At 40.8% G+C, this 18,210-nt stretch overlaps 1 long non-coding RNA gene across 1 annotated transcript; it reads left to right on the forward strand.

The window, feature by feature from the left end:
- Window positions 1-3,234: 3,234 nt before the first annotated feature.
- On the forward strand, window positions 3,235-4,305 carry LOC134079628 (uncharacterized). The gene is made up of 4 exons (XR_009939099.1): window positions 3,235-3,349; window positions 3,467-3,665; window positions 3,989-4,144; window positions 4,241-4,305. It is a non-coding gene; the product is annotated as an uncharacterized LOC134079628 (long non-coding RNA).
- The last annotated feature ends 13,905 nt before the right edge of the window (window positions 4,306-18,210 follow it).

The following is an 18,210-nucleotide window of genomic DNA, read 5'->3' on the forward strand; positions in this document are numbered from 1 at the left end:
TATTACAGCATTAAAATACTTTGAAAGTGAATTGGCTATAATTATATTCGATACAATACGTCGACACGTGACATTGATGAGCCCACCCCTTTCAGCTACAGATTCACATCGCTCAACACTGACCTGCGTAAAGCTGCTAAAGATCGGCCTGAGTGACAGACTCATTTCAGCGGGTCAAAGAAGTTCGCGTGCGTGTCGTCTGTTCGCGGGTTACTTGCACTTACCATCTTTCCAGTCTTCAATGAATGGGCACTTACCATCTTTCCAGTCTTCTCCTCTGAATGGACACTACCATCTTTCCAGTCTTGTCCTCTGAATTGGCACTTACCATCTTTCTAGTCGTCTCTGAATTAGCACTTACCATCTTTTTGGTCTTCTCTTCTGAATATTTTTTCTTTTGGGCAACAGCTAAGTCTTTGCCCTGGTGGCAGACGAGTCGTTTAGACCCCACGAACATGAACGGGACACCGCTGTAAGAGATGGCTGGCATGCCCGATCCTCCTGTCCACTCCCAGTAAACTCGACTGGCATGCGAAGGTGCCCATTCTGTGTAAACACCAGCGGTGTTATTAAAACAATCATGTTCACCTACTGCTTGTAGGCTACACCGTCTCTAATAAACAGTAACTTTACCTCAAGATCAGACTCAGTGATTCAATGAAGTTTTAAAATCTATTTAAGCCTGTCACTACCTTGAGACCTACCTTTGCTGTTGAAATGACTGTCAACCGCAAATGTAATAAATTTTGCCCTTGACTCGTCCTCCACTCCCTGTATAAAAGCAGTTAAATCTTCATACGTTGTGTATGTCGACATTTTAAGACCTTTACCAGAGACACTGTATGCTACGGAGCCCGTGAAGGGTCAGGTGTGTGAATATTTTTGAGTGCACTTTTGCGTTCCCTCGCAATACTTTTTGCGTTCCCTCGCAATACTTTTGCGTTCCCTCGCAATACTTTTTGCGTTACCTCGCAATACTATTTGCGTTCCCTCGCAATAACTTGTATGATCCTGTCAACTTGGGCTCCATGCATTAGCCCACCATACAGGTTTACATGGACTGCAGTTCAACTCATGGATAATCTGGACATTATTAAGTTTTACTTTAACCTGGGGCTCACATAGGCTACAGCAACATACTGGCGGATTTGTCTGTGAGACACAATGTGATTATAAGCATGAAAACTCTGAAGCGTCTGCTAAAGAAAAACGGCTTGTTTCGGCGCAGCATGAGAGTTGACAGCGCATTAACCTGATGTAGCCTAGGCTAGCCACTGTACGGAGCCCAATGTTAACTTTTGTTTACGTCTCAGTAGTTTGAGATTTCAGGGGAGACTTATATTTGGCTGCTCCAGGGCCGAGGTACTTGAATTGACTCGGGTTAACGGTGCAGTCACACGCTTGCGTCCGCCAACGTTCGTCCGTTGTTTTCCCATTCACTTTACCTTGGCTGGACTTCATTTCATGCCGCACTGAATTGTGGGTCCGATGCGTTGCCTGGGATACGTTGCCTCCGCTAAAAAGTTGAGAAATGTTCAACTTTTGACGGATCGCGCAAGCGCCAGCCAATGAAATTCCGTGTATGCAAATTTTCGAACACTGACAAACCAATCAGTTGGCGTTTATGGAAATGTGACAAAATGAGGCATACGTTGGCGGACGCAAGCGTGTGACTGCACCACAACAGCAGCAGGTTAATAACTTGCACAGTGGTTTGGATCAGAGAATTTATTTTGTGATCTTTATAATATAGCCTACATTCACATCACTCAGGTCCCTGTAACATGCCTCTCTCTCCCACTCCAATCTCACACACCAACACGCACACACACACACACCCTTGCTCCCTCTCTACCCCTCCCACTCCGCAAACGGAACCTGCGGCTTAAGGGCATACATACAAGTTATTGCGAGGGAACGCAAAAAGTATTGCGAGGGAACGCAAAATTATTGCGAGGGAACGCAAAAGTATTGCGAGGTAATGCAAAAAGTATTGCGAGGGAACGCAAAAGTGCACTCAAAAATATTCACACACCTGACCCTTCACGGGCTCCGTAGTATGCTTTACCGCGCTACTATTTAAAACAACGTCAGCTGAGGTGAAGCTAGAGCGTCATCGGTTGCCTGACAACAGTTGCCTCGAACGTTCGGTACGACCGCCCCCTGTCCGTCCGGCTGATCCATTCTAGCATCAACCCATCAACCCTGTCAGAAGTGTCAATAGATAATTAACGTTAGGTTCGTTGAACGATGTTAGCAGCAGGCTAAGCTAGCTCTTCTAGACATTGATTAACTCTACTGAATCCATCATTAAAAGATATGTTTTCTTCTTCCTTGTCAGCTTGGCAATACAATCAACTGTTGATTATATTTCGAGCTTGTGTACATCACTGTGATATCCTCTCTCTCCCCGGTAAGTTAAGCTATTTGTCGCTAGCTAGCATAGCTGCTAGAAGTCAGTGGTTGCTAACCTGCTAGCAGCTATAACGTCAGCCAACAACCGATGCAAAATGATTTGCTAGTAACTAATACTTTATTAGCAGACTGTTTAGTTAAATTACAGGGATACCAACCAACAAGTTTGGATTGCTAACACAGTGCGATAACAGACTTCTGAAACATATCAGATAGCAGCTACAGATAGCTGCTAGCTTCCAGTTGAGCCTCGACGTTCTTGTATCATAATGTATGCTAACAATTTATTCAGTACATTATGTAGAGCTAGCTGCAGCTCTGCTGTCAGTCTGAGCTTCATGCTTCACTATTGTCCGGAACATACATCTAGATTGCTTGCCTATCATGTTTACTATTGCTTATTTTAAGCAACTGAAAGGTCTCTGTCTAAACATGATCTTTGATTGGTGATTTTTCAGGAAACCACCCATGTAGTGATGGCCTGGGATGTCTAATAACAAGGTAGGCTACTCATCTAATAATCAAGATACTCATGTACTGTATGTATCATTCCTTAGTTCTGTTTTTATATAGGCTAAAGAAACTTTTTATGTAACATTTATGCTGAGTGAGCTTCATAATTTTGTCTATACCTACAGGAAACATTACTGGAGTGGCTACATATCAAGCTCAAAACAGAGAGGTCTCCTTTGCTGAATTTGAAAATTGTACAAGAGACGAAAAACAAGTTTGGGAACAAAAGATGGAACCGCCTTTGGAGGAAGTAACTCAACATCAGGTGTCTTTTTAAAACACTCTTGCCTGCATTTTCCCTATGTGTGCCTGTTTGCCAGTACTGACATCCTAATTGTATGAATTTCTTATGACTAATTTTAGAGAGCAAAGAGGCGAATATATCACAATATCCTCTGGCAATTTGGAAACAACTCAAGAGGTTTGCAATTTTTTTGGTGGTCTTAGATCATTTCTAAAAAATATTGATTTGAGAACATTTACAACATCATTACACACACACTCAATACCAGTTCTTCCTGCTTTTATTTTCTCTCAGATTTTGTTGGAAGTTGTTGGGGAGGATGACTTCAGAGAGCACATCGATTACTGACGAGCTGCACCGGCGACAGCCAGGCCTCCCCAACTTTATGGATCGTATGAAGCACAAGCTATAGGCCTACCAGAGGGTGGAGAACATGAGCAAACCAGCTGAGGAGGTGGTCGAGATGTTCCCCTTTCTCAAAGTGTAAAAACTTGTAAGTTGCCAGTAGTAATATTGCATTGATGTGATTTCAGTATGGTTGATGCCAGGCATTTTAATTTGCAATTTGGAAACCATAATGTAACCTTCGATTTACAACACACTCTAACTAGTACCCCCTCATAATGTCTGCTCTCTCATCCTCTAGTAACAGTATTGACTGATGCAGTAGTAGTTCCTAGCTAAGGTGTTATCTGTACTGTAGCTTGAATTATTCCTTGTTCTGTAAGTTGCTTTGGATATAAGTGTCTGCTAAATGAATAAATGTTAAATGTTATTGTAAATGTATGTTTGTATCTATTTTTATGTTTGTTGTAGATGCATCATGAAATGAGGTTGCGTTTTGGTCAGGACTTGAGCTGAGCCTTCACCATGCCCTTAGTGTGATGACACCCAACATTATAAGAATCGCTCAAAGAGGGAGTCAGAGGTGGCTGCTGTCAAGCCTGCAGGGAACAGAGGATAACACAGACAGTATGTTACATCTTTGGTGTCCCTCCTGCTCCCTTCAATTGTATTCGTAAAACTATGAATTTATGCTAATTTGGTTTCTTTTCTCTGAAATTTCAGATTTACAAAGAAGTGCTACTATACTTATTCAAGGAGACCTCCAAGTTTCTACACTGCTTAGATGACGTATGTGTTGAATTTTCATTATAATTTACATTGCATTGTGTTATCAATTACCTAAGCATAAACTCTATTAGAAGGTCCCTTAAACATCTCTCTTTTCCATAGGAACCACCAAGCTCATTTCCAGCCATAATTTTTCAAGTTGCCGCGACTCAAGCATCTATAAGAATGGATGGATTCACCAAGTGGCGAGATGGATGTGCCACATGCCCTGCAGTGTCTGCTTGAGGTCTACTTCCTGTTTGGTGTAGAGTACCCAGGCAGATAAAAAACACACTCACTTTTATAGAACACTGTTTCTTGAAAATGTCAAATGGACAGAAAAGCATGCCAATTCCAGTACAGAAAATGTACAACTAACTTTTGTAATATTAGGTGTTTGGTTCGAAATGATTTACCTGATGTCTTTTTTATTGAATTGCTAACTGAAATTGAATTGTTATTATGTACATCTAATATACTTTATACACATTTCTTATTTATTTATTCATGACATGTTTTGTGGACTGATGTATATTTTTGTGATGTATTTTTGTCATGTAATTACTCTTTAAATACTCTTCAAAATACAGTTAATTTGAAACCATTTCTCCTCTCCTTCCTTCGTAGCAGCTTACTGCATGTTAGCATGGTTTTACATGATGAAATTATTGATTATTAAAGTGTTGTAAATTATCATGAAGTATTATTGAAATATAGCCAATAAGAGTACCTCATGCAGATTAAAAAACACTTTAATAGAACACTATTTCCAATTTCTAGCCATAACTATAACATATATATAGCACCCTGAAAAGGTTCTATATAGAACCATTTTCTTGAGTAATGAAAGAACCTTAAGGGTTCTTATTATTGAACCCTCTGAAATGGTTCTATAGGCATGGCTGGCCTAGATATTAAACGATGTACAAGAACAGAGGGCATTTCCAGGAATATGAAAGTGAGGGGACGTGTTGTGTTGTGCTGTGCTGTGCTGTGCTATGCTGTGCTGTGCTGTGTGTGTGTTTTTGTAGGTCTTGAACATCTAGGCCAACTACAGTATGTCAATGTACATCAGACATCCAAGGCTCAAAACATGGTGCAGAACACCATAGTTTGTAGCTTTAGTTTGTACACCATAGTGTGTGTGTGTGTGTGTGTGTGTGTGTGTGTGTATGTATGTATGTACACACTTGTGTGCACTGCCATTGGGTCAGTGGGTAGTGTGCGTTTGCAGTACAGATGGTACGGGTTGAGAATGCTCCTTTCTTTCCCGCACATCGGGAATCCCGAAGCATCGGGACTTTGTAATTAAAACTGCAACCGCAGGGGGGCAACATAGACCGCCCTAATAATATGAAGGTTCGGCTCATGGAAAAACCCGAGGATACCGCGCCGGTGACAAGCGGAGAAAAGAGACATGACGCTCGGCATGTTAGATTGCAGTTGCAGAGTTTTCGAATGTTTACAGCCTACCTCACAGCTCTCTCACGCGACGTAGCCTATAACTCAGTCAGTCCAGAGATGCCAGAGCAACGTTTTGGTCAATGGAGAGGGAGAGAAATGCTCCGCATATCCGTCTCATTTAATCATTAAATGAAAGTGATGAAATTAATCAAACGACGTTTCAATAAACCATTGTTGAAATGAATGAAAATGGTTTTAGAAAATCGCCTATAGGCCTATCAGAAGGAAATAGCCTTCAATTCAACCTGAAATACTCGAAAGGCAACCTTAGATTAATTCATGAATTCATTACGGTTACAAGACCGCATTTCCGTGAATATAGGCTATTATTGTCAATGTCAAGGCGAAGACGAAAGAGATGGACAAGATGGACATTTTGGCTACATTTACATGCTAGGAATACTTAGAAATGTGTATGGCTATTTTAAAACGGAGGCATGTTCATTTTAACCGGCGACGCTGGGTAGCCTACATGTACCCAGCACTTGTTATCACAGATATTGTCCCCACCACTTTATCATGTGTGACTGATGATTTATTTGGCAAGGCTATCATTAGGCTTACTATGCATGGCTGTAGGCAGCTATGAGGCCACTGAGATCTGGACTTCATCGGTTTTGAGAGCTGGAAATACATGTGTTTGCTAAATATCGGTATATTGTTGTGCATGTTGCGTTCGCGACTCGGGGAAGTGAAAGCAGTTCTGTATAGACATTGTACGTTTTCATGGTGATCATCAGCGCAGCTGTAGCTGATTGTGAAAGCCGATTGGAAATACATAAGTTTAGAGCGAACGTTTCAACTATGTTTGCCATGGTAGACAAAAACACTCAAATAAAACAATAGCCTAAAAAATAATTGTAGTGCGTAATGGACACGGCTCTATATCCTAAATAATTTTCGAGGTTCGCCATTTGGTAATATGACCTATCCTTACTGACAATGATTTTTTTGGGCACGAATGAATGGGTTTGCCTTTAGTTTAAATGGAGGCCGGGGAGAGCGTGCGGCAGCTATGTATGGAACTGGCTTAACAAAGTTTATAACGCACAAAACTTTGTTAAGCCAGCTCTATATATATATATATAAAGAGAGAGAGAGAGAGAGAGGGGGGGGGGGGGGGGGGGGGAGAGAGATTCATGCATGCTGCATTACCGTGACCCTATACCTTGTGGATGTTTTTTTTTCTCATTGGAATACAGCAGGACAGGATGCCTTTTATCTATCAAACGCAAAAGCTGAGATTGTTGGATGGACTAGGCTACTCAACAAACTTGTTTTTCGTTTCTGGGAGATCTCGTTATCGTTTTGGATTGTCGGATTGTATACTTATTGTATATATAGGATGAACAAAGTCTATGGATTTGCTATATTAAATCCAGTAGCCTAATAATTAGGCTATGTGCCACGTCCGATTTCGCAAGTGTAGTAGGCTACATTTAAAAATCGACAGCCGTCTGTGAGATCCATTTCATGAAGAGCAATTGTCTTGTGCGATCATTCCCCCTCCCCCACACTCGTCTAACCAGTTCACTACATTATAACCTACCTACATGCGGCACTGAGGACGACACTTGAGCCCGACACTATGTAAATGTAAAAATGTGTGTGAGTGTGCACTGAACCACGAATTCACATATTAACTTTTCTTTTCAGCAGACATACAAACATAAAAAAAATCGCAAAACAGAAAATCTTTCTTTTTTTTTAAAAAATAAAACGATGCCTTATGTCTTAATAGGTTCCGGAGAGGTTCTTAGAGTGAGTTTCGAACCCCGGTCGCTGGCGTACGATACACATGCTTCAACCAGATGCGCCACAGCTCAAATGTAATTACCAACCTGCTTTATTCGCTGTCTCCACTTGAAACGCCAATCAAAAGTTCTGAGATGTTAAACTGACGTTAGTCATTAATTCACCACATGATAAAATGCTGTCATATAGCTTGACGCCCAGCAGCCTATGGTAGTCTATGCCTATCTCTGAATCAACATGAACATGCATACGATACATACGTTGCTTAACCCTTATCCAAGGCCAAGGGTTTGAAAAAAAACCCCTGACTAAACCTTTACGACCGCCGCTTTGCTGCTTTATTTTTTGTGCGGAGCAAATTTCCGTCAAGGATTCCCGGGACACTGAAAGACCGGGGTGCACGAAACTTGGTGGGCATGTAGCCCCATAAGCATAGCATACCATTGTTTTTCGTGTTGATCCCGAAAGGAGGGTAGGGCCACGGAGGACCACCTTTTCCTTGTATGTTAGTCTTAAAGGGATAGTTCGGGTTTTAAGACACGAAGTTATATGGGTTCCCCGTCAGCAACGTTGTGCATCAGCACTGACTTACCCCGCAACAGCGTCCTGTGAGCCGAGATCCAGCCGGTTTTTGATGCTGAAGAAAGTAGTCCGGCAAGTTTCTGGGGTCACGAAAGTAAAGTGTTTTTCTTCTCAAAACCATATGCGTTCAAAAGAGTGATATATTTGCACCACAAAAACGTTATCCAGGAAAAATTCAAACCTCGTTATCACTTACTTATTTTTCGCGATTCCTATCACTGCGCGCTACTGACAGCTGGACAACGTTTTTGTGGTGCAAATATATCACTCTGTTGAACGCATATGGTTTTGAGAAGAAAAACACTTTACTTTCGTGACCCCAGAAACCTGCTGAAGAAAATAGTCCGGCATCAAAAACGATCAAAAACCGGCTGGATCTCGGCTCACAGGACGCTGTTGGGGGGTAAGTCAGTGCTGATGCACAACGTTGCTGACAGGGAACCCATATAACTTCGTGTCTTAAAACCCGAACTATCCCTTTAAGGGGCCATATCAACCCACCCCATAACCACTCTTTTCATATCAGGTATCCTTGACATGATCAAAACTGCATGAAATTGGCAGTGTAGGATGATTATGACACCCTCTGAATGCACGCAAGTTTCATGAAATTGGCAGTGTAGGATGATTATGACACCCTCTGAATGCACGCAAGTTTCATGAAATTCCATTCATGGGGGCCCACAATAAAATAATTTATGTTACTATGCACCGACTGGCCTGTAGGTGGCCGGACACAGTTTTCTGTGAATATCTTGAGAACCGTAGGGCCTATGGACCACCTTTTTTGTATATTGGTCTTAAGGGGCCATGTCAACCCATCCCACAACCACTCATTTCATATATAGCACTTCCTAGTAAAAAATGCAAAAGCAAAGATGAAGTGCTGCAATCGCAGGTATCACATGGTCAAAACTGCATGGAAATTGCAAGTGTACGTAGGATCATTATGACACCCTCTGAATGCATGCCAAGTTTTGTGGAACTCCGTTCATAGGGGGACATACAATAAACTAGAAATGCAATTCCAAGGAATTACCAGTGCATGAAAATGCAAAAATGTATAAATAGATAATGTAGATATGGCTACTAAGGTGTAGCTAGGGTAAAGATGGTATTTACATAATTTAAAGAAAGTTGATAGTGTGAAGGTAGACAGCTTAAGGCGAGACACTACAGTTAAAGAGTACAAATTATAAATAATAGGTATCACCATGAAACTTCCTCAGTTGATTACTTACACAAGTATGAGAAAAAAAAATATTATACGTTTTTGAAATGTGTATGTTTGATTATGCAAATCAGGCAATATCTCATTAAATATGCGTGATTTTGCATATATTTCCGGTAGATAGATCTGAACATATGATAAAGCCAGGTGCAAAATTATTCTTTCATGTTGTTTACAAACAAGATTACAATAAAATTACAGAAGGATTTCAGGATATCTGCTTTCATTGCCTAGGAAATCCAAATATACTGTCGATAGCCTTAAAAATAAACAACGTTTTTAATCAAAAACATGCTTTTTTGATCAAAATGTCACATAAATCAGGCCAGGAATGATGTATTAACAAATCCCTCTGCACATATCTTTAGAATACTGTTAAGTGTATAACTGGAAAGTTTGGTGTACATAGGTGCTACAGAAGCTGAGAAGTATCTACCGGAATATGACTCAAAACCGCAAATAACTCGTTTTGAGAAAACAGCCTTGAAACACAGCCAATGAGATGCGTTCTCAGCTTAGACTCGTCTTTGAACTTTCGCGATTGGTTGCTAATACAAAAGAAATGTCCATATTTGGATTGCATACACAATATGATTTATTGGATCACAGTCGCGGGAGTACAGGACACTTTAGAATGGGAACTTTTGGTGAAATTAGGAGAAATACATATGCGCGAGCAGACAAAAGTTTGTGAAATAAACACCTAAATGTGCATGTTTTGTTATAAATAAATTAAAAGGTAATAAGTTAATTTGCCTCAAGCCTTAATTAGTTACTGTCTCTTTAAGATTCTCAGCTGATAATAGAATGGAATGTTGCGTGACCCCTGGTTTCGGATGTAAATAACGCTACAATGTATCTAACGGTTCAGTGATTTACGGTTGTACTGTAACAAGCCAATTACAGCTACATTGCCTACATTTATGCCTAGAGTAGCATCGTTGGTATGTACCCATTTGCTGTTTCTTACATAATCACTTAATTGCTTAGATTAGTTTGATGTAAGTAGTATTTAGAAATGTCCGTAATCGCTATAATCTAAATGTTTACATGGTTGCTAGGTAACTTATAAGTCAAGCTACTGAACGTAATATTGTTACAATGTATTTGTACAGCATATCCACTATCATAAATAAGTTTAATGATTACTATTGTATAACAAAGTAAATATTTGATTTGTTAAATTTACATTCTGTTGGCTATAGCCTATTGTAGGCTAGCTCTATGTTAAAAGGTAGCATAGAATTTATTAGTCTATCTCTTTGTTTCAGTTTTACACTTTCCCTGTGTCAATAAACCTGTGGACTTCAGAACCAGATCGGTCTTCAGAGTACTTGATGTTAGGAAAGGGTTTAGCTGGCTGTCAGCGTATCAAGCATATACCGAAGACGGCACAGTCCTATATAGGATTTCAATCAGATTTTGGAACCAAAATCCTATTGGATTCCTATATGATTGTCCGCAAAACATTCCAAAAACTAATTAGAATCCTGTAGGATTGTCAATCCTGATCCTATTGGTTCAAAATCTGATTGAAATCAGGGCAGTCTGAGCTAAGATAATAAATAATTACAGAGCTGTGTTAGAGTGATAGTAATAAAAACAACTACACAGAACTAATTAATAACAATAAAGTTGGTCATTAACATGAACAAGGCCAATACCCTCCTATTATGAGTTGAATACCTGTATGAAAAGAGGGATAAAAGAGCTCTAAACATGGTGCACAACACAAAGCTGTCTTTTATGAGTTCTATGGGGAATACCCCTGAGGGTAGCCGGTAGGTATAGGATATACTTTGACAGTTTGTGTTTGTCCTTTTACTGTTCTGAGTTGCTCACAGTTTCGGCCATCACTCTGTGAAACACACCCTTGAACTAAATGTGCTAAACAAATTATTCCGTTACTTTTTGTGTTTCACTTTCATAGTCCTGGAAATTCCCTCTGTTCTTGTAGGTCTTTGCACATCTATCCATGCCCATGTATTAACACAGACCAGACACACAACACTTAACAAAAAATAAGACCACAGATTTAGTGAGATGAGATAAACGCACTCATGACAAACGCATTTCCTTCCATGTTTGCATGCCTGTAAATGCTAACTCCTGTGAAAGAGAGCTTTGTGTTTCGTACCATGTTTAGAGCTTTGGATGTCTGATGTTAATACATAGGCATGGCTGCCTAGATATTTAACAACCTACAAGAACAGAGGGCATTTCCAGGAATATGAAAGGTATACCGCAGAAAGTAAAAGTGACCTGACCTATATAAGGGGCCAGAGTGTTGACATATTTTGACACTAACATTCAAAGATGGAACCTTCATGTAATTAAAATGATCATAAACTATATATCTGGTAAAGTTCATTCCACATACAACAACATATCGCTGTGATTTTTACAATGTGTTTCAGTGTATGTATCTCTCTCTCTCTCTCTCTCTCTCTCTCTCTCTCTCTCTCTCTGTGTGTGTGCATACATGTTACACTGCATATACTGTAGAGGGGACTATTTTAAAGACGTATAACATGAAAAAGACAAAGTTTCAATTAATCATTGATCAATTAAGGATGCATATGACAATAAATTGTGAGTAATGGAGTCCACTTAAGGAGATGGAACTATGAAGTCAGCAAGACGGGATACTAAATCATTATAAGAAGGTAAGCCTGCAGTAACTGAGCATTCAGGAAAACATTACATTTACACCGCAAACCAAAATCCATACATTTAATGACAATTGGTGAATTTGGCTCCTACATCAACTATAAATCTTTATATGATTTTCTCTAATGATACAATTAATACACTGTGGGCTTCTGTTCCCCTGGTGCGAATTACTGAAGATTACTGTGTTGATGTTTAACACTTGGAGGTCCGGGGGCCTTTCAGACACTTTGAGGCAGTCTGCTACACCTTGACATTTTTAGTTTTTCATCTAAAGATCTATGCAAAAAATTGCCACGGTCGAAGTTTACTCCCAGTCCGACCCTGCCCTTCCTCTTTTCATGATAACTCAGAAGAGGAAAAACGGAGGGGCATGCAATTTTGTCCCCAGTCCGACCCTGCACACACACACACACACACACACACACACACACACACACACACACACACACAAACAACAGTAGACTGCAGTGAATAAACATGGTTTCTTTGTGAACAAAGACTTTGACACAGATGCACACACACACAAGGAACACAAAATTATGTAAACCATGTTTAAGTGAGTAGGGTGTGTATGCATAGGCTAACAGCCATAGATCTGTTGATTCATTCATTTTTGTAATTCTTTGTTTGAATACAGAGAAACATCGCCATCTGGTGGCTAAGAGGAGATCAGTCCTCATGACCTGAGAGTTTTCATTGGTTCTGATGAGTGATTTGCATTTACATAACCATCAAACCCACAGCTCTTGGCATGTGTGTGCGTGTGTGAGCATGCGCGCCCCTGCATAAGCATAGATCGACATGCCCATAATCCAGACCTCGTAATCACAGAGGACCAAACAGCTTTTGAAATGTGTAAATTGCAGCGAAACCTATGGGCATAATTGTATGAATTTGTTATTTGAGGCATTTGTAACATTTAATATGATAGAGGTTGACTTTAAATGGTGTTGTAAACGGACGTTCCTGTAATGGAGTTTGCCAAGCCTATGGTGTCACTCTTATGAGGTGATTTATTTCCAGACTGAGGATTCACATTGCACCAGCAGGGGGAGCTAATGTCCACCTAGGAGAGCGTATGCAGCCTGTTGCACAATTAATCATTTGGAAGTATACCAGGGATGGAAATGAACTTTTTTGTCCACCTGCCACTGTGGCAGGTAGATTTTAAAATCTACCAGCCACTCAACATTTTTACCAGCCAATATATATTCAACCGTTCCATACATTATACTGCCAAGTAGAGATGTAACGGTATGAAAATTTAACCCCACGGTTATAGTGACCAAAACTAGATGTACCGCAAAGCGATACACAATATGACCGCCGCTCAGTCCTGCACATTCTCTCCGCAAATATCAATCACGCTTGTGTTTCCATCGCCTACTCCATCCCTACTGCAACTTTTATTAATGTAAATGAGTGTGTGCATGTGTGCGCTTGCTTTTGTGTATGAGTGCTTCTCTGTCTAGTGTGAGTGTGTGTCTGCTTGTGTGTGTGTTTTATGTGTCTCTCAGTATATGTGCACTGTGTTCTCTGCCGTCACTGTCCCTCCAATATCAGATAACACACACACACACACACACACACTCACATGCGCGCGTGCACACACACACACACACACACACACACACACACACACACACACACACACACACACACATACACAGGCACACACTCACACACACACACACACGCACACAAACACACACTCGCGCGCACACACACACACACACACACACACACACACACACACACACACAGACACACCCAGAGAGAGAGAAAGAGAGAACACACACAGAATACACACAGATAACACAGACACAGAGAGAGAGAAAGAGAGAAAGAAAGAGAGCACACACAGAACATGCACATACACACATATACACACATGCAAACACACAGATGGGCACACAGAAACGCACCCACATGTGTGTGTGTGTGTGTGTTCCTGCATGTTTGTTGCACCCAGAGCAACCATTCTCTTTTAAAACATATTTGGAAACTAGTTGATTAAAGTTTTCTAATGGTGTCACTTATATGTTTCTAGGACAAAAACTAGCAGAGATTGAGATGTTTGGAACAGTTTTTGAAATCCCCAGGGGGGGATATAGACTCCAGAGGGTTAATACCACCATCTACTGGCCGATGGGTATACAGTCCTGAATGTACACATAAATCCATTTCTTTTATAGCCCCCCATGGATGAAATTCCACAAAACTTGGCATACTCCCAGAGGGTGTCAGGTTAATCATACACATGAAATTTGGTGCAGTTCATAACATCTCATCTGAAGATAGGGGCAATTAAAGCAATATTACATTGCATTTTCAATTTTTACCATGGGGGTGCAAATCACAAATGACTGATTATAAGCTAAGTTGATGCAAGCTCTAGAGAACAACATACCATAAACATTTTGTCATCCTCGGTGCCACGGTTCAGGTAGTTATGTAGGAAAAACTGTCATTTTTGGGCTTCGGGCGGGGGCAGCGCCGGGGTGGAGTGACCCCTGGGGACGAAACGAAAATTTTCCATAGAAGTCTTCTGGGGCTACATGCCCACCAAGTTTCATGCGCTCCGGTGTTACGGTGTCCCGGGAATCGTTGACGAAAAATGACGGGAAAAAAGAATAAAAAAAAGAAAAAAAAAAAAAACTTTGACAACAACTATATGACCGCTTCGCTAGCTATGCTAGCGGCGGTCATAATTATCACAGTTTTCGGTATTATTGCGGTTCAATAAGAAAGCACTAATAGTGATAGGCCTACACAAGCTGAAATAGTGTGACTGTGTCTATTACATTACAAAAGTATAGGCAAAACCTTATTGCCTTAAGCTGGATACAGATCATTCAGAGCAGTGGCAATCCTAGTCTCTGCTCAACCCTGCTCAGAAAATGTCTTGTCTTGTTTCTATTTCATATTTGAATTCACACTTTATATTTTGTTAACAATTTATAGCATATGCATAATTACTCAAAATATTCAGTAATTTTAATACTTCATATTGATTACACTTGTCTTTCATGATATTACAGGGGTGATGTGTAGGTCTAATTGAGTGCCTGTCACTTTAAGAAGTACGTGAACATAATTAGGTTTCATTCGGTTTTAGGAAAATCAGGCATAGTTCAAGGATACATGTTTTCATTAAATAGTGTGAATGTTCAAAAAAACTAAGAAGGTAAGGAAAATAGTTCTGGCGTCATAGAAAAGATAAGTGTCTTGCAATGTTAACTTCTATGATTTAGGTAGGTTACCGTGGTAGCCTATGGCATTGTGAGTTGTCCCGTTCACTTTTTCCTTGGTCATGTTTAGGCTGGGTGCTTAATTTAGGTACCATGACTCGGAGTTTGGTATATCTGTTATATATATCCATTGTATTTCCTACCTAAACGTATTAACCGGTAGCCTCGTTGTAAATGTATACAGTCAATAGTTGTAGGCTATCTAGCTGCCACGTTAACTGGAAGAGTAGGCTAGGCTGACGCAATGATGAGAGGCGCTCCGTTCCAGAATGTTTGTGGTGATCGTCATGTCCATCGATACGATGTTGAGGATTATTGATACAAGGCGTGTGTTCTTATCTCAGTGGCGACTGCTAATATTCTGATTAAATAAATAACTTGAAGTAGAAGTAGTTGCTTACCCGCCACAGTGGCGGGTGTGTTGCCATATTTCACCCGCCAGCGCGCAAAACTACACGCATTTGGCGGGTGGCTAATTTCCATCCCTGAAGTATACACATTGTTTACCTAGCTGATCATGCTGCAGGATTTGGGTTGATCACTTGTTTTCAACCCACCAACTCTCCTCCTCATACTCCCATCTTCCTTGGTTAGGAACAGCATCGGGAAGTATGCATGGATCATGCTTGGTCAAGCCTACCTTACACTGACAGACTTTTTTTTTATATATATAAAGTATATATTTTTTGCCTTTATTTGTAGAGGACAGTGAAGGGTGAGACAGGAAGTAAGTGGGAGAGAGAGATGGGGTGGGACTGGGAAATGACCGCAGGCCGGACTCGAACCTGGGTCCCCGTGGGCACTCGGACCCGTATGTGGTATGAGCGCTGTAGCCTGCTGTGCCACAGCGCTCCCCACACTGACAGACTTTGACAAGATTTGGGAAAGATTCTTGTAGTCTTTTTTAACTAATGACCGTCATTCAGGCTTTACTCAAAAGACTACAGTACAATCTTTTGAGAATCTTTCCCAAAAGTCTGTCAATGTAAGGTAGGCTTTAGGAACAGCATAGGGGAGCATGCGTGGTTCCTGTTTGGTTAGGAACAGCATAGGGGAGCACGCATGGATCCTGCTTGGTAAGGAACAGCATAGGGGAGCATGCATGGATCCTGCTTGTTTAGGAACATTGGGGAGCATGCATGGATCCTGCTTGACTCCTTCCTATGCAGTAGACTCTTGGACGATCCCTGCAAAGCACGTCATGATCCTCCTGGATAGAGACCTTGCCAAACTAATTAATCACATGACATACAGTACAAAGAAAAAAATCAGGTGGGGAGATACAAGATGGCGGGAAACATAATGAGAGGCGGAGGAACTGTAGAAAATGGAACACCAAAACATGTGACACATGATCAAACAACTAAGAACAAGAAAAAGAGTCGATAGAGGTCACTAGAGGTCAGACGAAAAAGTCCCAAATCATAATAGCCTGATAAACCAGCCTAAATGGATTGGATGTCTAATTTAGTCTGGCTCCGATGAATGGATACAACGGAACATTGTTGATGAGCACAACCCGTTGTCTTTCAAACCGTGTCTGTGCCTATAGGCCAACGCTCCCTCAAAACCCCGCCCCAGAGCTCTCTGCCTCGCCCGCGTTGATTCAAAACACATCTCTGCGTTGTGATTGGTTTAGTTGCCATCTGCCAGATTCAGGGCAGTGTTTTCAAAATGTACAGTGGTCCGAGGCCAGACCCAAATACAGGCAAAACATTTTGCCGTCCAGTAGTTGGCGCTGGTTTTCCAGGCTAAAATCATAATACTAGCACCATTGCCAAGTTTGCAGACAACATTACAGTGATTGGTCTAGTCAGCAACAACGATGAGACGGCCTATAGGGAAGAGGTGCAGCACCTAGCATCATGGTGCACTGACAACAACCTGGCTGTCAACACCAAGAAGACCAAAGAGCTCATTGCTCAAGCTAGCACACACACACCAATTCTCATCAACGGGACTGAGGTACAGTACAGCGTGTCCACAGCTTCGAGTTTCTGGGGGTCAACATCTCTAACGACCTCTCTTGGACCCTCAACACCTCTATCGTAAAAGCACCTGTATCGTCCCTTTCGTTTGAAAATTCTAAAAGAACAATTTTTTTAATAAATTAAAACAACATTTGATAAACATACATTTACATTTACCTACATTTTTCAGTAGCCAGGTTAGGTTTGTAGATTTGAACAAAATCTGGTTTGGTTCTTACCAGGGGGTCCGTGTATGCTTCGTTCATTTGATATTCAATTAAATGACTTGTTATTGCATTATTTGTTTATGAATGTGATACGAAGAAGCAAATAATGCTTTGTTTTTCAGACTTTTGATTTCCTGGTCAGATCAAAAGTAGAACATTTAAAAAACGGACTCAGGGCTAAAACTGATTTTGATATTTATTTTTTTTTCTGATTGCTGTGACCTGGAAGTCAATTCAAAGTCACTTTCTTGGTCTTTCAGTGCTCAGTGTTGCCAATTTATTGACTTATTTGTTGCTAGCTTTAGCGACTTTTGGCAATTTTAGCAACAGAAAATATTGTCTGGCAAACTAGAAACTGGGCGACTTGCGCAACTCTGTTTCACTGTTGAATCATCAGAAAATCATCTCCCTTCTCGTGCCTGTTTTCTTGAACATTGCATTCGCCCAAATCGTTGCTCCATTTTTATGGACGTAGCCTAATGATTAGTCTGTAGTAGGCTATCAGGCCATGTTATTGCATGGAAGTACAGTGGGTACCGTAGGAAGTGGACAATTAATTCACGCACATTGAAATGCCACAAAACCGGGTAAGTAAACCCAGGGTTTGCGGTAACCCTAGGTTTTCCGTTCCAAAATGAACACAGTGGCCTCTATTTTGCCAACCGGGCAATGAGCTTTCGCCACTTGCGCGACCTATAATTACTATTCTCTGCGAGCGCATCCTTCATTTTTCCAGCGCAAATGTACGTTCTCTAAATAGGAGATGATATTG

This window comes from Sardina pilchardus, chromosome 5 (assembly GCF_963854185.1).
Source record: "Sardina pilchardus chromosome 5, fSarPil1.1, whole genome shotgun sequence".
In the NCBI taxonomy this organism is placed as follows: domain Eukaryota; kingdom Metazoa; phylum Chordata; class Actinopteri; order Clupeiformes; family Clupeidae; genus Sardina; species Sardina pilchardus.